The sequence below is a fragment of the Ambystoma mexicanum genome, chromosome 14 (genome assembly GCF_040938575.1).
Source record: "Ambystoma mexicanum isolate Mex_15411 chromosome 14, UKY_AmexF1_1, whole genome shotgun sequence".
Taxonomy (NCBI): Eukaryota; Metazoa; Chordata; class Amphibia; order Caudata; family Ambystomatidae; genus Ambystoma; species Ambystoma mexicanum.
In genome coordinates this window covers 215,543,392-215,563,988 of record NC_090940.1, presented here as the reverse complement: position 1 = coordinate 215,563,988, position 20,597 = coordinate 215,543,392, and the positions used below count along the sequence as shown (strand labels likewise).

The following is a 20,597-nucleotide window of genomic DNA, read 5'->3' as shown; positions in this document are numbered from 1 at the left end:
GTAGGCTTACGGGCCCTCTCGACTAGGGGTATGGCTGCCTCTACTGCCCTGCAGAGGGGTGTTCCTATTCGTAACATCTGTGAAGCAGCCACTTGGGCTTCGGTCCATACTTTTGTACGTCACTACTCCCTAGATTCTATCCATGGGCAGGATCTGGCCTTTGGCAAGGCGGTCCTTTACTCTGCAATTTGATTGGGCATTCTAAATTTGTATATTCTAAATTCTTTTCCCACCTCCTTACGTTGGTACTGCTTTGGGAGTCTGTCATTGATGTGGAATACGTCGTAGGACCCAATCCCCACGAAGAACAAGTTACTCTCTTATCTGGTAACGTTCTTTCAATGGGATGGTCCGATGACGTATTCCAAATCGCTCCCTCCCTGCCTAACCCGCTACAGAATTTCTTATGCGATTGCAGCTTACATTTCCGCAAGGCTTTCTGTGGTCATACTGGCAGAAGATTGGTGCCACACGTTCTGGGGAAAAAACTACAACTGAGGCTACGGGCGTCGTGCGTCCTACTTATAACATCCGGTGACGTCAGCTCGACGGAGGACCTAGAGGACAGCGTATTGACGTCATCGACGCAGGACGCAGACGCCGAAAGATTTTCCGAAGCAGCACAGCTGTGGTAATTACTGTCATTGATATGGAATACGTCGTCGGACCATCCCATCGAAAGAACGTTACCAGTTAAGAGAGTAACTTGTTCTTTGCTTTCGGCCAGAAGGCCAGCAACCAAATCTCTGTATCGGTGTCATTGGAACAAGTTCAGTAACTGGTGCAGAGAAAAGAATGTGGACCTGTTTCAATGTAATATTCCCACAATATTGTCTTTTCTGTTACACTTGGCTAATCTGGGGCTCCAGGTTGGTACGATAAAAGTATATTTAGCAGCGCTATCCACTTTTAAGCGCTCCTCAGAGGAAGAATCTTACTTTAAGATACCTTTTTAATATCTAAATTCTTAAAACGTCTAATGTTTCCTCAATACCTTTTCAAGTTCCTGTGTGGGATTTAAACTTGGTACTAAAGTTCCTCACATGCATTCCATTTGAGCCTTTACATTCTTGTCCATTAAGGCTCCTTACTTTAAAAACAATTCTTCTTGTGGCAATGACATCAGCCCGCAGGGTAAGTGAGTTGCAGGCGCTTTCTAGCGGTCCTCCTCACACCATCTTTTATTAAGATAAAGTAGTCCTTAGAGTAAAACCCTCTTTTGTTTCAGATTTTCACCTGTCACAGCAAATAACACTGCCTACTTTCTACCCTTTTAAGGCTTGGGGTCAAAAGAGGCACGCCTTTAACTACAATCCATGGGCTATAATATACGAAAAACAGAACTGAGACCAACGGGCGCGCGCAAGGCATTTATACAGCGGATGACGTTGGCGCTTGACGGATGCCGCTGAGGGACATCGGCGCCGCAGCCTCGAGTGGAGCGCCCTCTGGTGGAGATAGAAAACATTTCTGGAGCAGCAAAGCTGAAGGTAAGGAGACATCTAAGATGAGGAATACGTGGAACATCCAATCGAAAGAACGTTACAGTTGGTAAGTAACTTGTTCATCTCACACATCCCCAAGACATGGCGTCATCAATGTCACTGAGCAATCACAACAAGACTTGCTCAAGGACTATTTTCAAGACCAAGACATCAATGAAGATCAGGGTGATAATCAATGCCTGGGTGACGATGACCAGGGAAACTGCTAGGATGACCCTAATGATCCAACCAGCTATGACCCAGATAACAGACATATTCATTTTACCGTCTGTAGACATTACTACCTTATTTTAAGATCCAGACCAAGCGACTGTAGAGGCCACAGATTTTGTGGACATTTTAAATGAAAAGAAGGCGGTTGGTCAGTTTATACCTCTCCTTTGCTCAGTTAAAAAAACAATTGCTCAGCACTAACTAAACCGTCTTACATGTGCAGTTAATGCTAGAGTGGAGAACTTTGTTAAGCCCACTCCTTCAGATCCCCCGTATATTGGGGGCCATGCAAAAACAGATTTGTTACCACAACAAAAAAAAAGGGCATGTGTGCCATTGTCTAACGCTAAGTTACTGCCTAATAAAGGGTGTAAAATGCTCTACGTAAAAGAATAACCACATCTGGTGCTTTCTGTATGCGTATAGCAAATACTACATTGCTCACCAGTTATAACGATGCTAGTGGGATTTGTTACAAAGCCAACTAGATTCAGTCCCAGAACCCATTACGTCTCAGATACTTTAAGTTGTTTGAAGAGGGAAACAGGTAGCCCAAAACATCCTTTAACACCCTAGATACTGCTGAGACCACAGGAAGGGTTATAGCTGAGGGGACCTTGTTTAAACGCCATTCATGGCTTTGCAATCCTGGCTTTAAGCCAGAAACTCCGGCAAACCTAATCAATATGCCTATAGAGGAATCTGTCCTGTTTGGTAAGGCAGTAGATCACCCGCTGGAAACAGCAAAAAAAGAACACGAAACCTCAAAAACATTAGGGAAAATATCTAACAGACCGTTCAAAGGGGAGTTTTTAATACCCACCCTTCTTTTCGAAGCCAAAGATTTGCAAAGACAGCTCAATCATGGTTTGGTTCAAGCTCATCTCCTTGGATGCTTGGATACACCTTTCAAACCTCCCATCATCGAGGGTTTCGACGAGGCAACGGTGGAGGCAGGAGTGCAACCACTAGAGGCCCCCTCCAACAAATGACTGACAAGTTCAGGTTCCCTCCCATGCTTCCCCAGAAGGCTGTCGCATCACTCTTTTCACCCACGCTTGGGAGGGTATAACATTAGACAAGTGGGTTTTAACAACAGTAACCAAAGGGTATTCGATAGAATTCCTTGAAAGGCCTCACGACCATCCGCCAAGATCAAGAAAAATGTCGCGAGAGCATCATTTGATTCTACAAGCGGAGATACTAGCACTGCTGGAGAAAAGAGCAATATAGCTGGTTACATTTCTAGAGATAAACAAGGGTATTTATTTAGTTGACTTCCTTGTCCCCAAAAAAGGATTTAAGCATGTGCCCTGTGTTAGACCTGCGTCCTGCAAACATGTATGTCGAGCTTCAAAAATTCAGGATGACAACGCTGCAGGAAGTAATTCTGTTTCTGAAGCAAGGTAATTACATGGCAACATTAGACATGGAAGATGCATACTCTCATATTTCAATGTTGCCAGCGCACAGAAACTACCTATGGTTCAAAGCAAGACAAACTCACTACCAATTCAAAGTACTTCCTCAGGCCAAGGGAATTCACAGAGGTATTCGCAGTGGTGGCAACCCACCTGCGTACACAGTCAATTCCAGTGTACCCTTATCTAGACAACTAGCTAATAGACACACAACAAATGTCTCTTTGGAACACCCATGAAACAATCAATCAACTGTTTCATTTGGGGTACTCAATGAATGAGAACAAATCAAGTCTTGTTCCCAGACAACTAAAACAGGTTCTTGGAGCTTTAATGCAAACAGAAGACGCCTTTGGCTTCACCTCCAACGAGAGGGTCCAAAACATTCTATTTCAGATTCCACAGTATGTAGCCGGTCGTCGGATAACAGTGTGAAAGCCCATGCGCCTTCTCGGAATGATGGTTTCCTGCATTTTCCCCACACTCAGCTGCACATGCGTCCCATGCAAGAATGGCTTGCAAAATAATGGTAGCAGGCAAGTGGTCAGTGGGACCATCTAGTGGTGGTTTCGCCGTCCCTCATTCACTCACTGCAGTGGTGGATAAAGGCAAATCTTTTGAAGGGCAAATCATTCACCACCCGCGCAGTGGAGGTCACTCTAAACACAGACGCATCGCTATCAGGATGGGGAGCGCGCTTTCTCCATCAGACCGCGCACAGCATGTGTACACAAGCATTAGGAAACAAATGCATCAACCTTCTAGAGCTACCAGTTTTCAAGGCTCTACAAGCCTTCCAACAACATCTAGAAGGGAAAACAGTTCTAGTCCTAACAGACACCACTACAGCCATGTTCTATATAAACAGAGCAGGACCGACTCTCCAAGTCTGTCCAAACTAGCCCAGAACATTGGGCTTTGGACGCAAAAGCACAAAATAATCCTGCTGTTACATGTTCCAGGGGAACACAACTGTCTAGCGGACATGCTTAGCAGAAACCTACAACTTCCAACAGAGCACGAATGGCAGTTGCACACTGACATCATAAACATCTTCTCAAACTGGGGTCATCCAGACATAGATGTTTTTGCAACACAAGAGAACACACAATGCCCAGACTAAGCATCCAGATATCCCCAAACAGGGTCCAAGGGCAACGCACTGTGGATGAATTGGTCAGGGAGATTTGCGTACAGCCACCCTCACCCCCTTCCAACCCCCCCGCCAGAACCTCTTCTCAACAGAATAATCCACAAGATGCACGAGGAACAAGTCAAACTTATCCCGATGGCCCCAATGTGGGCACGTCAGCCATGGTTCTCACACCTGCTCAAAATGGCGCTTTTCCCTCCACTCAAATGACTGTGCCCTTACAGCATGCTATCCCAGCATCCTGGTACAGCACTGGTAAACACAATATAAGATATTTCAACAAGTGGAAACGCTTTGTCCTTTGGTGCAAAACACACAGCATCAATCCCATTGGCTGCTCACCTTCACATATAGTTCTCTATCTGCTTTACCTCTTAGACTGAGGATTAGTCTTTAATTCACTTAACGTCCATCTGGCTGCTCTTTCTGCATGCACAACCTCTCATAATAAAGTGTCATGGTGGAAGGTACCAGTGATTAAAGGCTTTATGGAAGGGGTTAAAAGATTTCCCCCTCCAAAATCCAACTCCTGCATGGGACTTAAATGTTGTCCTTACTAAACTCAAGGGTCCCCCTTTTGAGCCAATGCATAAAACCAGTTTTAAGCACCTCACTAACAAGACTGCCTTTCTTGTGGCCATTACATCAGTAAGCAGGCTGAGGGAACTGCAGGCTCTTTCAGTTGAAGACTCTTTTGTTATCATTCACAATGACAAAGTAGTATTATGCACATGTTCTATGTCAATCAATCTATACAACTACCCTCTGTCTTTCAAAACCCAACAAATTTAGCAGAGAGAAGCCTCCATACATTGTATGTACTACTTAAACAAGGCAAAACCACTCCAGAAAACAGATCAGTTCTTTGTTTCCATAGCCGCAGGAACAGAAGGGGATCCTGCCTCTAAGTCTGAAATTTCAAAATGGATTGTCAAATGCATCCAAATATGCTATTGTCTTTCAAAGAGAACTTTAACTTTCATACCCAGAGCACACTCCACTCAAGGCACAGGGGCTACTCTAGCTTTCATTACAAATGTACCTTTAGATGCCATTTGCAAGGCAGCAACTTGAAGTTCAATACCACCCCTTCACACAGCATTACTGCTTGGATACTCATTCAAAGGTTACTCACAAGTGGGTAAAGTAGTGTTAAAACATATTTTTGCCGCTTACCTTCAAAAGACCCACCACCATCGCCAGGTACTGGTTGCTAGTCTATGCAAAGTGTGTGAATCTTAGCAGATCCACAAGCCTCAGAAGACATGCATTACTTACTGTAATTGTATTTCTAATGCTTGTATCTGCTTAGATTCCCATGCGTCCCCCATTCAGCTTGGAGATGAAGGCACATAGATAACTTACACCTTTCCTCACTTACCTGTATTCGCACATACACTTCATGCTCCCTCATGACAGAAACAAAACAGTTTGAGGGACCTTGGCGCATGAAGGACCATGGGTACAGTAAACGTCACACTAGGGGTAGTATTGCAAACACGCCCAGTCGACGTCTGTTTTTTAACTTCGAAAACCCACCATACAGTACTCTACACCTACCACTAGATGTCGGTCTATGCAAAGCATCTGAATTTAAGCAGATACACACACGCCTCAGAAATACTATTACAGTAAACGTAGCTGGGTAGACTGTTTGCCCCAGCCCTTTCATCCTGATGAGTCTGTCAACCATTTCTTCACTCACCTGTTCTCTCTCTCGTTCACTCACTCTCTCTCTCCTCAAAATGGTGAAGCCTATCCCATTTGTTCCTTCTGTTCCAGGCTGGATCTTGTCCGTTGGACCCAGCTGCATTGTGGTACGTTTTAGAAGGTGCTGCCTCCCTGAAGCATTACCCTTCTCAAGGATCTGTAGAGTCTGATGTATTATGGTAAACTTAGTCTCTTGGAAATCACCTGAAAGACAAGGGACAGATGCCTGGCCAGGACAGGGACTGATGGGCATTGGGTCTGGGATAGAGATCCAGTATTGATGCATGGCTCCATGTAGACTGGGGAGCCGGGTACAGCTGGTCCTCCCCTAAACTCACCCACACCACCTCTGGGCTTTTTGTCCCCCTGTGACAAGGTGAATCCCATGATCGTGTCACAGCACCTGACCATTGCCAGCCGTTTCTTGCTCAAATTGACATGGTATGATGTGAGGCGGAGGAGAAAGAGCACAGCCAGGCACAATTATTTATTAATCACCAACTCAATACTATGGGACGTAGGTTCCCAACTTCTGACTTTTTAGATATCCCCATTCCCTCCATGTTAACTTTTTTTGTGACCTGCTCCCAAAGTGTTAGTAAAGGAAAGGCTGTGGTGGAAACATAAGGAGGTATTCTGTAATATGGATGTTTGACATCTTCTTTTTCCTGTATTCTACAGCTCAGCAGTTAAATCCAAAGTTGTCTTCTTTTTTTAAATACATTATTGTATTTAATCTTACTAGAGAAAAAAAAAGGAGTAACACTTTCAAATGAAAAAGAAGTCATTCAATCTCTTCTGGATCAAATCAATGAGTAGACAACCCCCTACCACTTCCCCCATCAACCTTAAGAAGCCTCCTGCCCTTAGCCCCCCATCTGAACAACCTTTACCACATTTTTCTTTTTTAAAGTGCATTAGTTCATTATAAACTTTTAGTACCAAAACATTTAGAATACGTAGTCAACAATAAATTTAATATTTTAAAAGGATTTACATTACCTATTAGTACAATCAACAATATTATTAAAAACATAGTCAATAATAAGATTCATATGCATTTAGCTTTTCATCCAAGTTGCAGCTAGCCTACTACCTAACCAATAGTGTCTTACATTCAAACAAGTACATAGTCTTCATATATAGCAACATTTCAAGTCATATCGGGAACCATATAATTTACAATCTCCTTCCAGATCATAAATGCTGCAGGTGCTATAATAATGGATTCAGCTCCATAAATGGCGGCCCAGAATTGGTCCTTGATGATATTATCAATATTTATAACAAAGCCCGAATATCCTTTTATATATCGCTTTTGTAGTGCTTGAAAAGCTGAAAGCATATGACAAGTCTTATTATTTTGACACGTGGCATGCTACTGTATTAATTTCACCTTTATTCCATTTATTTGTATATTCCCTAGTAGGGATGATATTAAAGTGTAAATAAAGCGTAAAATGTTTAAGTTTAGGAGAGCTCAGTTTCAACAGATAACTGCATGGTTTATTAATGTTGAACCTCTGATGGGAATATTCCAAATATCTTCTCCTAATATGTAAAGCATCAACATTACAGGATTTATGCCATAGTTTAACCTTGTTTTTTTAGTTTGCTTTCATTGTTTGGATAATTTTCCAATATGTCATCATCTAAATCCAAAGCCGTAATGATTGATGTAGCACTATTTTTTAGCTCAATTACAAATTGATTATTTTCATGATCACCAAGCTTAACACCCAATAGTTTCAACATAATATTGGAATTCTGATTTTCTTGCAGCATTTTTGCATATAATAAAGCTCTCTGTGCAAACCATTTGGACCTTAGGAAACTCTGACCAAATTCTAACCGAAGTGCCTCAACAGGCACAGATTGCGGCATATTAACAGCTGTGCGTAATATTGTGGATTCAATATGGTTGAGCCAATTCACCTGACTCTCGGGAAGAACCACAATGGCGTAAATTATTCCCAGAATTATGGGCGTACGATATATTTCAAGCAATCCTTGTATATTGTTTCCCCCTTTATGTATGATATACTGTCTGACCGCCAGCCACTTATTCCATGTTTTACTTAATACATAATCGCCATAGTAAGTTCTTATTAGGTTAATGGTAATCGGAAATCCTAGGTATATGTACTTGTTAACATTTTCCAATGTCTGACCATTGAGTTTCAATACCTTCATGGTATTATGCGTACCATTTTTACCCAAGCAAATAGTTTTAGTTGTGTTGATCACCATTTTGTTTTTATTTGCGTATGTCATTGCATTCATGGAACAATGGAGTGCAACCTGTTTGGCCGAGCAAAATAATATCGTCAGCATAGGCTAACCACGCTAAAGGGAGTCCATTGATTTTAGGAGGAAAATTACGTACTTTCCAAAACTGTAATTTCACTCATATCTGCTGTGTAAAGATTATATAGCAAAGGAGCGAGTCCACAACCCTGTTTAAGGCCATTATTTGTTTGCGGATATTTAGCATATGCTCCCGATACACTTGATCGTATCGTGATAGATGTATGTGAATATAGTTATTAAATTAAATAAAATACAATAAAGTCTTATCTATATACATGGCCACTAGCTTTTTCCAAAGTTTGGCTCTAGAGACCAAGTCAAAGGTCTTACTAAAATCTATATAGCAGCAGTATACTTTTGTCCTGAGTTCTTGTTTCGTTTGGGCAATAAGGTACTGCAACATAGATATATTAGTGATGGTGTTATATCCTTTCCTAAATCCCACCTGTAAGGGGCTCAATAGATTGTTTTCATTCACCCAACTTGTTAAATTTTTCAATATATGATATGATATGATATGATATGGTATTTGTAACGCGCCTATACACAAGTGTTTCAAGGCGCGACGAGGCAGGGAGGGGGGGACAAGGGGAGACAGACAACGATCCTACTAGGCCAGGTGTCATTCAGATCGCGCAAGTGCAGGGGTAGGGGAGTGGGAAAAAGTGCAGGGGGAAGGGGAGGGGGAAAAGTGCAGTACAAGGTAAGTGGCGTACGTAATAAATAAATAAATAGGACCAGCTGGTGGCAAGTGTGAGGTAAGTGCAGAACAAGTGCTGGGGGAGGGGGTGGCTGTAGGGATACAGAGACAGTCCCGCAGTGCAAAGGGGTTCCAGGGCATCAGTGCAAGTGGAGAGTGGCAGGACCGAGGCCGTTTAGAGTGGTCCAGTTGCAGGATCATTTTTTTTTATAATTTATTAAATTATAAAAAAAATCATAATTTATTTTTAATATAATCGCTGCAAAGTTGTTTGGCTACAATCGTTCATAGCTAGCAGTCGATAAGTATTTGGGTTTAGCCTATCTCCCTTTTTGAAAATAGGGATCAAGACTAATCAAGTCCAGCTAACCGGCAAAATACCTGTATTCAAAATTTGTATAAAAAGATTAAGAATCTTGGCCCATAGCTGTGGATCTGCCTTGAGTACCACCTTCGAGATGCCATTGGGACCTGCCGCTCGAGAGCTCTTTAGTTGAGATATAACGCCAATCAAACTATGCTCATCTATGCCCCAGTCAATTATATCCAATTCATTCTGAGGTTGGATTCAAGTTTCTTCTATTTCCCTTTCATCATAGTACAGAGTCGCAATAAACTTACACCAATCAGACTCCATTATTGGGTTGGTTTCAATCGGAAGTAAGCTCATCTTGTGTGCATTGAAATGTGACCAGAACTTTCTGGAATTATTGCCCATCGACCATTGGAAGAATCTGATCCAGTTTATAGTGTTCATTGATCTTTTGTGACACTTCATCCAGTTTCTATACTCTGTATTAGCCCTTTTCCTAGTAATCGCTTTTTTCACAAGACTAGTGTTTTTATCTCACTTGATTTTACTGCACATTTTGCGATATAGACTCTTACATTTAGCAATAAGTGGATCAAACGATATTCCTTTTCTACTATCGTTTCTAGATATTCTATTTTTAAAATTGATCTGTCTAGGTTTTATTTTATTTTTGATCATGTTATATCTGTTGCTGTCTTTCAAAACTCTTAATATATCAGATTTAGGATGTTTTAGTTGATCATTTATATCTTGAATAGTCCTATCTGTCCAAATCAGCCAATTACCTTTATTATTTACTTCAATATTAATTTCCTGGTGCATATTTAAGATATCATTGCAATGCAGTTCCCAGCTCAAAATGGCATGATCACTAAGGGTATTAAACTCGATCTTAATGGCTTGTGCACTTCAAGGACCAGATCTGGAAGCAGAGCAAATGGTCTATATGCGATTTATGTATCCCATTTGTCCAGGTTATAACTTTTTGGCCCTTATTAATAGTATGATAATGCATAGTAACCAGAGCCATAATCATAAAGCTGGAACAAGGCATATTTGAGACGCTTCCATTATTGATCGCCTTACTTAGGCTAGTTGTATTGAAATCGCCCGCTATCATAGGGTCTTAACCCTGGGGGGATTTTCATGCCATTTCAGAATCCTCTGTTTTATTTTTTTTGTAAAATTACCTCCCGGTGGGTCGTACACATGTATTATCAATATCTGTGTCCCCATAAAATCTTTAATACTCAGTATGGCTGCCACAACATAGAGGGAGTGGTTAGAATCCCCAAACAGGATAAATCAAGCATCAGTCTCGCCCCAATAGCCAGGCCCCCACTGACCCTCCCTCTAACCGAGGGTATAACAAGTCTGGGAATAATATGAAACCCATCTATATAAAAGGGATGGATGCACCAAGTCTCCTGTAGGAAAAAACATCCGCCCGAAGCATGAATTTAACCCCATCATGATGGACCAGAAAGCAACAATACCCTCCGGCATTCCACGCAATTACGTTATTCTGGTCCTTTCTGGTCCCCTATCAGTTTAAACCCTGTTTAATACATTCTGCTGGCCATATGAGGTTATCCACAAGTTTGCTGTGTTTTTCTTCACCGATACAAGAATATAGAGCTTCTTTAGCCGAATTAAAAGGCGTAGATGTACTGGCCACCAGGGGGCGCACGGATGGACATACCTTCCGCGTGAGCTCCGTTCTGTGGCCCCTAAAAGCAGACTGAGCCCCCCACCTCAGGAACCCCCGCAAAAAAACTTGGAAGAAATAGGTGGTGGAAGCCAACCTCGACATAGTGGGAAAAAACCTGACACGAATCGGACGAGAAATGCCTGAGAAAGGAGCCCCATAAGTTTGACAGAACACGCTGCGTAGCAGACCACAGGCATACAGCCCCGATGAAAGACGGAGTGCTGCCAGCTGCCCACCGAGCGTAAGCGGAAACCCGGTGAGCCAGCTGCAGAAACAGACTGCCCATTAAATGAACCCCCTCTCGACCCTGAGGTACAATTGGTGTGGGTCATGGAGGCCTGCCGCCCCCCCTCCCCCCCCTGGCCGCCAACTCGTGGTTCATCCGGAAGCATGGAGAGACTATTCTCAGGGGCTCGGACAGTGCGACAGAGAGCCACGGAATGAATCATGACTATTAGCAGCACACAAGCGTTCTGTTGGCTCCAGTCTCCTACAGCGTGCTTCACACTCCGCCGGCACCTGCTGGAAGAGACTTGACCGTCGCCGGAACGCTGTTACTGAATTCGGACTACAGACACGGAGACCGCTTCATGCCCGGCGAATGGCGCCGGCACCAACGCCTTTGGCCCCCATGGACCGCTGAATTAGGAACATACCACCTGCCCAGTCCCAACAGGTGACCCGGCATCATTTAATACTACAAGCCAAAGGACTCCCCATGACGAGGCCCTGGCGATCCCCACTTCACATGAGGACAACTGGCCTATGAACACGCAGCACCTGCTCCAGAATCAACGGGGCAAGGTAGGACTGCGAAGCGCGAAGCAGGGAGCAACCAACATCTGATCTTCACTGCCTAAGTGGGCTGCCTATTCCCAAATCGCTTAGAAACGAGGTAAGTGAATTTATATTCCTGTGAACCAACGGAACCCGAGGAGGGAGCTCCCCAACAAAGACAGTCCGAGCGGACGACGTAGCACGCAAAACCTTTCATGGCACACACGCCCGATGGGTGGCTGGGCCCCTTAACCCGCACATGACCCGAGATAGAACCCACCAGAACCCACAACTGAAGTGTTCCACAGATGCACTTGGTACGCGCAGTGAAGGCTCTGGACCCAACCCGAGGCTAAGTAGAGAGGGGCTGCTCCCTGTGTAACGCCCCTGGCATAGCTCATGCTCTACCACTGAGAAGGCCCTGCTGGTTATCTGCAAATGTGAAGGAAGGAAAAGACCACAGACTACGGGCTAACACTTTAGTATGAGCTGCGTCAGATGCACATTCGTATGAAATCTTAGTCCTGGTCCAGTTGAAACGCTACATATAGTGTGCCCCCCACAATAACTCGCATTGCAAGATACCACCACTGCTTAAAGTGTACATACCAAACTCCAAACCAGGGAAAAGAAGTGCAGCGACACGGACAGCTAAATGATACACAAATGAACTGCTGAAATTAAAATGCATTCCTGGAACCATCTTGGAATCCTGACGCTGACCCTTTCTGACCCTTATAACAAACAGTGACTCTGAGGAAAAAGGGTTTACCCTCCAAATCATACTAACCGAATAGAGGCCTACATGAAGAACAGTTCACAAGTGTACACACTCGCGGCCTGTGCACCCCTCCCAAGGTGAGGTCGCCACCCAGGAGGTACCATCGCCACAGGCGGGTTAAACACAATTCACTAAAAATCACGTAAATCAGTATCTGTTAAGAGCCCTACCGCCTCAACATCAGGGTCGTACCAAGGGCCCTCTAAGCCCACATTCCTCATCCACAGATGATGGGATTAATGCTTCCCCTCCCCTGAGGGGCTGGGCCCCCGAAGTCGGGGCGTGTGCCCTCCTTCGGCCGCAAAGCTGTACTGTTCACTTGGCGTTAGAAACAGGAAAAACTTCACAGACTCCAGACTTTGAGAACAACTGGGGACCTACCTTCAATCTCTGCAGAGGACGCTAACAGACTTTGCCTACCACCCCTGAGAGATTGAAAACCCTTGGCTTCAGCTCAACCTTCATCATAAGGTGTGAAATAACTCCTTGGCTTCAGCTCAACCTTCATCATAAGGTGTGAAATAACTCCTTGTACCACAAAAAGCATAACAAAAGGGACTAAGAGGAGACTACCTCTGTTTATATGAACATAAAAGCAAAGCTAGCCAAGTTTGCCTACTCCCTGCTCCCTTCTGTTGCGCAGCACACCGGCACCCTAATCATGGAGACCGTAGGAAGGGACTCAGTAGCTACCAAAGGGGACATCGCCGCCCTTCTTAGCGAAATAAAAAACATGGGGGCCAACATAGGCGGAAAGATAGACAAGATTACACAGCGCCTAGACAACATTGAAGAAAGGCTTGACGGAGTGGATAACAACCAAGCGTCGATAGACATTCTCGAGGCCCAATTTGAACACAGGATAACCGACTTGGAGCAGTGTGAGGAGAACTTCAAACTCAAAATGGACAATTTGGAAAACCGAGAAAGACGGAATAACCTGCGATTCTTTTTTTTTTTTTTTTTTTTTTTTTTTTTTTTGTGTGATCCCAGAATAAGGAGAAACGGAGAGTGACCTGAAGAAAACGCTCCATGACATCAAACTGCTAGTCGCTGATGATGCATTGATGAACCAAAACCGAACAGATTCACAGAGCCGGAGGCCCACCTGGTGGTCCGAGATCTGTCCTAGCCTGTTTTCATTCTTACCAGGACAAGACTAGGGGGCTTTGAAAAGGCGAGGAGTGGTGGTGCAATCACTCTTGGAGGTGCACAGATAATGATCTATCAGGACCTATCTTCCTTGACCCTGTCCCTAAGGTGCATGTGTAACCCCCTCACGAAATGGCTGAAAGAACGAGACATAAGATACAGATGGGGCTATCCCTTCTCTCTCTCCTTTGAACATGGAGGAACAAAGATACGACTGAGATCAAAGAAGGAAATTAAAGCATGCATCTCTGAACTGACTGTACCCCATGGAGAGGAGGAACCAAGACCAGATGAGGAGATGACACATCCAGGGCCCCAGGAGAAAGCGGATGAAAGGCTTGAGAAAGTTACGAAGAGGCAATAACTTGACAGAGGGAGACAATTAAGCGTGGTCTCTTATTACAAGACGTGAGGTTTGACCAACTTATTAACCCGATACATTTTGTTTTCTTATAAGCAAGAGGGGTGGCCTGAGGGGGAAGGCATCGGGGGGGGGCTCAATGGACATTGTAGTATTCTTTACGAAAGGGGCCGTGCAGTAACGGTCTCCACTGGTGGTCTGATGAAGGGCCGGTATTTTTCACTGGGCACGATCGGACGCCATCAATTGGGAAATGGGAGGGGGGAGGAGGGGAAAGGAGATGGGTAACGGTCAGACCTATGTCCTTAACGGTACAAAAAGTGAGGCATGATGGTACGAATGACGGACAGAAGACCAGGTGGTCGCGGCTGATAGGCCTTTATACCCCATTGATACGCAATGGTGGAGATTTTTAATTCAAGGGGGATGGACTCCCTTAGAGTGGGAACACTAAATGTCAAGGGTCTCAATTCACCAACTAAACGATCCCTAGTATCCAGAGAATTCTCCCGGGAGAGGATTGACATTCTCCTCCTGCAGGAGACTAAATATTTGAAAGGAGAAGAAAGACAAATCTTTGGGAAACGTAGGGGCACAGAGTTCTGGGGTTCTGGACCATTGAAGAGAGGGAGTTGTGTGGATACTCATTAGGAAGAGTATAGAGTTTACGGTTACCAAGACATGGTCAGATGTTGAGGGTCGGGCTCTCCTAGTGATGGGATCCACTGGAAAAGCGAATGTGACAATCACTACTATATACTCCCCCAATGCAGGGCAAGTTCGGTTCCTTGCCAAAACAATTTCCAAAATAATGCTCGATGCCACGGGACCATTTTGGGAGGGGACTTTAACCTTTGGGCAGATCCTATCATGGATTGAAGATCGGGAAACCCAGAAACAGATTGCACCAAGGAGGAGCGTAGTGAGTTTGCTGATATGATGGAAGTGTATGGCATGAATGATGCATGGAGGGGGATGCACCCGAATGAAAGAGGTTACACCTTTTACTCCGCCCCAGATAACACCTTTACTCGAATTGACTATATATACTTTTCAAAAGACCTTTACAACATCATAACACGATCCGAGATTATTCCGGTTTCGTGGTCGGATCACAATATGGTCTTGGCGGACACCCAATGGGAGGACTTACTAGTAACAGGAGGTAAATGGAGATGTAACGAGGCTCTCTGGAAGGACCCCGTCTTTAAGACGGCGATGGAGACCGAGATCAGCGTATACTTTAAGTTGAACAATACAGGAGAGGTCACCAAGCAAGTAGTGTGGGAAGCAGGGAAGGCAACTTGGAGAGGTGTTCTGATAAGAGAGAAAGGAAATTAATTGAGAATAGACTTAGGAAAGAGATTACCTACCTAAACAAAGTGGTCAGGCAAGACCACAGAGTTGACCCTGATAAAATCAACGAGGCAAAACGGAAGCGGGAGGAACTTCGCCTCTTAGAACATGACCAAACGGTGCACAGGCTACAACTCCTGAAGCAGAAATTCTATAAAAAGGGTGACAAGGCCGATGCACTGTTAGCTGCCAGGCTCAGGGAACAAAGGGCGGAGCGAAAAGTACTGGAGATAGTCATAGAAGGCTTGCTCCGCCCACAACTACACACACTATCCCAGAGGCTTCCGCCACCTTTTATGAAATACTTTACACCTCAGAGGCAGACCCGGATCTGCCAGGGACAGAGACTTACTTGTCCACGAACAACATGTTAAAAATATCAAACTCAGACTCTCAGCTCTTAGACTCCCCCCATAACCGAACAGGAAATCCAAAACGCAATAAAGAGATTGGCTATAGGCAAATCCCTTGGAGAGGACGGCTATACTGCCGGATTCTACAAATCCTTCAGCGCCCACCTGTGCCGTTCATGGTTGAACTCTTTAACGAGATCTTAGACTCAGGTAAAGCCCCGGACTCCTTTCTGCGAGCTCTCGTTACTGTGATCCCCAAAGATGGTAGAGACCCCAAAAAGTGTGGATCATATCACCCCATATCTCTGCTTAATCTAGACGCCAAAATGTATACCTGGGTCCTAGCCTCAAGATTAGAAACACTCATGCCACAAGTTATCCATTCTGACCAGGTGGGCTTCATACTCGGGAGACAAGGGGCTGACACAATGAGAAAGACTTTACATCTTATCAACGAATCCCAAAACATGGTCAACGATCCCGTCTTACTGTCAATTGATGCGGCAAATGCCTTCGACAGGGTAGAATGGGGCTTTTAAATGGCTGTCCTACGCAAGGTGGGAATAGGTTCAAGATTCAGAAGGAAAATAGACGGTGTACACATCTCCCAAGGCATCCATATTTGTAAATGGTCAGTATTCAAGGTAGTTCGGACTGGGACGGGGCACTAGGCAGGGATGCCCTCTTTTTGCTATACTATTCACCCTTTCCATTGAACCCGTGGCACAAAAGATGAGAGAAGACTCCCAGGTGGAGGGATTATGGCTGGGCGCTGTGGAGTACAAGGTGGCTATGTACGCCGATGACGTACTACTTCACATAGCCAATCCCATAACATCGGTTCCTAGAGCTATCCGCCTTCTCGAAGACTATGGCGTACTCTCTGGCTTTAAGATCAATAAAGCAAAATCCATCTTGTTCCCGCTACAGGGTTCAGCGGAGACCAACGAGGCTAAATTCTCCCCACTGGGTCTCATGATTGAACATTCCAAATTGAAATACCTCGGCATACATATTACAAGAAAAATAGATATATGAAGCCAATTTCCCCTCCACTTCTCCAGAGGTTCCATGCAGACCTTAATACGTGGGATAAATTGACAATATCCTGGCTGGGGCGACTCAACGCAATCAAAATGCTTTGTCTTCCCCGGTTCCTGTACCCCTTTTCAAATGCTCCCTATAAAGATGCCAGGTTCCTTCTTCCATGAAACTAAGAGCAATTGTACGGTTCCTCTGGCAGGGGTAAAAAATTAGAGTAGCATATGACACCCTGACTCTACCGAAGGATAAGGGTGGGGTAGGCCTCCCAGACCTTAAGAAATACTACGAAGCAGCGCAACTACGAGTCCTGATCCCTCACCTGCGGAATCGCAAAGAACCCCAATGGATAGCCAAGGATAACCACTACTTGTCCCCAGCGACAGTCTCAGAATGGCTGTGGGCCCCAAAAAATAAGCTCTTAAAAAGATCAAAACACCATCCGATATTGGGAACCATATGGGAAATCTGGATGGAGGGCGCAAGGATGCGGAAAGTCTCCACATGGCCATCCCCATTGAGCCACCTCTGGTCCCTAGGTATTGGAAAATACATCCCCAACATAGAAGGGTCTCAATCATGATACGAAGCGGGTCTGGAGAGGGTGGGCCAACTAATGAAAATTGACGCCTTCATTACACTTCCGGAGTTGGAAGAAGCATTGACTATAGGAACATTATCTATTTTCCATTTCCTGCAGATAAAGGGCACTCTAACGAGAGCAGAGTGGAAAGATGAGCTACAGAGAGATCTAACCCCCTTCGAAATACAATTGAACTCTAGGACAGAGATGAAAGGCTTGATATCCGCCAGGTACAAAGAATTGGTAGATGCAGGGAAGGGAATTACTGAACCACTGAGGAATAGATGGGAAAGGGATCTTTGTGGATACGTTGAACCAGCCTTGTGGAGGCGGATTTGTAGGGCGGCCTCACAAACATCCTTATCGAGTCAATATAAACTGCACAGTAATAAGTTATTAAATCGTTGGCAGTAGGACCCACTTAGACTCTCTAAGTTGTTCCAGTTATGAAGTCCACGGTGCTGGCGTGAATGTGGCGAAATCGCTGACCATATGTGGTGGGGGTGTCACCAGATTCAGATTTACTGGGATGACGTTTTGGGCTGGATCAAAGACCTAGACAGTATCCATAGAGTTGCAGACCCATATCTTATTTTGTTCGGTTTTGAGAGGTGTGAGGATGAATGGATAAGGATCAAAGGCCTAGCGCCTCACCTACTACTGGCAGCTCGTGCCCTATTAGTGATGAAATGGAAATCCATCACTGTCCCGAGTATGAGCGAATAGGTTAATGTAGCCTCAAATATATGCATTATGGAAAAGATAACGGCATCCCTTTATGGGAGAGCCACGACTTGTGAGGCAACATGGATGGACTTTGTAAACAAACATATGTCCGGTGTATCAAGTTGATTTGTGGAAGTGCCTACAGGAGTCTACTCTGCCTTATGACCCGACCTGAATCAACCCATACACTGTATGATGATGTATTTATTATATGTAGCCTGAAGGGATATGAAGAAATGTGAAAGGAGATTTCCCCACCACGCGAGATTCCTGAAATCCAAACCGCGATTGTCTAAAGACTTATTCACACATGTCTCTTACACGAACCGTCTGACTCAGGGGCGGTGGGAGGTTCAGGGGGTGGGAAGTGGGAAAAGTCACTTTGGAAAACTTAAAGTTCGAAGTTGTGTAACTCCATGTGACCTTCACTTAAATGCCAATTTATCGTTTTTCCAACTCTGTTCTGTATTTTCTTGTATGTAACTATTTTTGTGACTTGTATTCAAAAATTAATAAAACTGAATTTAAAAGAAAAAAAAAAGCAGTTGATGTAAAGTCAACTTGTCTCCTGGCTGATGTGGGCCATTTTTTTTTCTTTACGGCATATGCTCAGTTCAAGGCCCAATTCTGCAAGCTTCACAACGTTTCATCTAAGTAGTGCAACCGCCAAGAATGAGGAAAGTTAAATCGGGGCCCAATTTGTCCAACTTCTGACCCTAAGTAGTACAGTCTGGAGAATATTCGAAGTATCTATATGACTCATGTTCGGTAAAGGTTTTTAAGTTTTTAAAAGTTAAGTGCAATTTTGAAAATGGGCTATTTTCCTGCAGCTTGTTTCCGCCAAAATTATCCAACGGCTTAATCAGGGGACTTATTCAGTGAGGCCTTTGAGTTCATTTCACTATTGGGTTGCGATGAAATTCGTTGACTTTTTGGATGAGCTGCTCTATGTAGTTCCTCAGAATGATTCATAGGGCTTGTTTTTCTTTTACCAGTAACAATAATCGGAGTTGAGGCAACAGCAGGCAGATGTTGAATTAGATGAGCTGAACACAGTATTTAACACCTTGGATGGTTCCATAAGGGCCAGCCTATTTTTGTGGTTAACGCTTTGCAGTCCTTTAGGTAAGGCTTGTTGGACCGACCCATCAGCCCAGGTTTTTGTTATCATTTTAGCTTTTCCATTCATCTGTCCTCCAATACAAGGAGGCTCAAATAGAGGTTTAGGCTCAGATATCATGGCCCTGGACTCACTTTCTTTAGGCCCATTTGGTATGGCCAGTTTTACTTTTTTTGCTTCATAGTTACCGTCTTCGTAGATGTTTCCTTATTATTTAAAAGTGCTACTGGTGGAATGAATACTTCCTCATAATCCCATTTTTCTAGTTTAGTCACCTTATCTGGAGGATGTATATACGGGCCAGCCCAGCCAGCTCATTTTCAGAGATGGAAGGGATTAAGGATGCTTTTTCCATTTTACCAAGGGTTGATTTGTTTAAGGTTTTCATTGTTGGTATTTTTGTTTCCATCTTCTTACTTTCAGTAACTTTCACAAGTTTGTTTATAGATGCGTTAATTAGTATCTGTTCTCTGGCCATATTGGCTGTCAAAAGTGCTAACGCATCTATTTTTGCCACCAGTCTTTCAAAGTCATTTTTAGTGCAAGCAACATTGTTTTTCTGAGCAATTTCCTCTTTAGTATCATCATCATCCCTATCAGAGGATGTTGAGATAGAAATATAGGAATCATGGGGTATGGAAGCCAGTGCTGTGAAATCTGGTTAATGTGATCGGTTCAGGTCCAATATGTCTGTGTAATCATCATTAAGTGGTAGTTCCCTCCCCCTACTGCCGCCCAAGGAAACTCGCTGCAATCCAACCACCAGCTTTAATAACAAATTGTTATTGTCAATAGTATCCAATGTTGTATGTTCAATAACATTTGTCAATTACCCCAGTGATGCAACTCAAGGAGTTAAAAAAGCTTGTACTAAGTGATTGTGGCTTGCCGCCAGGGGCTGATATATTCGTGCCCTTAGTGTTAATAACTGCATTTTCCAAAGCAATGGATTTGCTCCCTGCATTTTCCTTCAGGCACATTTTCACACTGCGCAATGATGCTTTCCGCATTATCAGATGAGAAGACAAAAAAGGCAGTCAATTTAGTCTGTGCTCAATCTTCCTGTGTGTCCTGTACACCGTGTCACTGTGTCACCAGACACAAGACACTCCCTCACATCCGGAGCACGGACGCACGCTCTGATCCGTTTCGTGGTTAATGTAGTAGACCAGGGAGGCAATAGATTGTAAGATTCGATGAGTCAATCCAATCCAGGCAACCAAGTCGTGCTGGTGAATAATTTAGCATGCAACATGCTGGCAAAGCAACAATCCTCAGGGAAACTCGGACAGCAATTAAGTACTCCCGACA

General features: G+C 44.1%; 1 protein-coding gene across 2 annotated transcripts in view; it reads left to right on the top strand.

Moving 5' to 3' along the window:
* Positions 1-20,597, top strand: part of VCPKMT (valosin containing protein lysine methyltransferase) — a 720,951-nt gene that overhangs the window by 346,597 nt on the left and 353,757 nt on the right. The gene's annotated exons all lie outside the window — the stretch shown is intronic.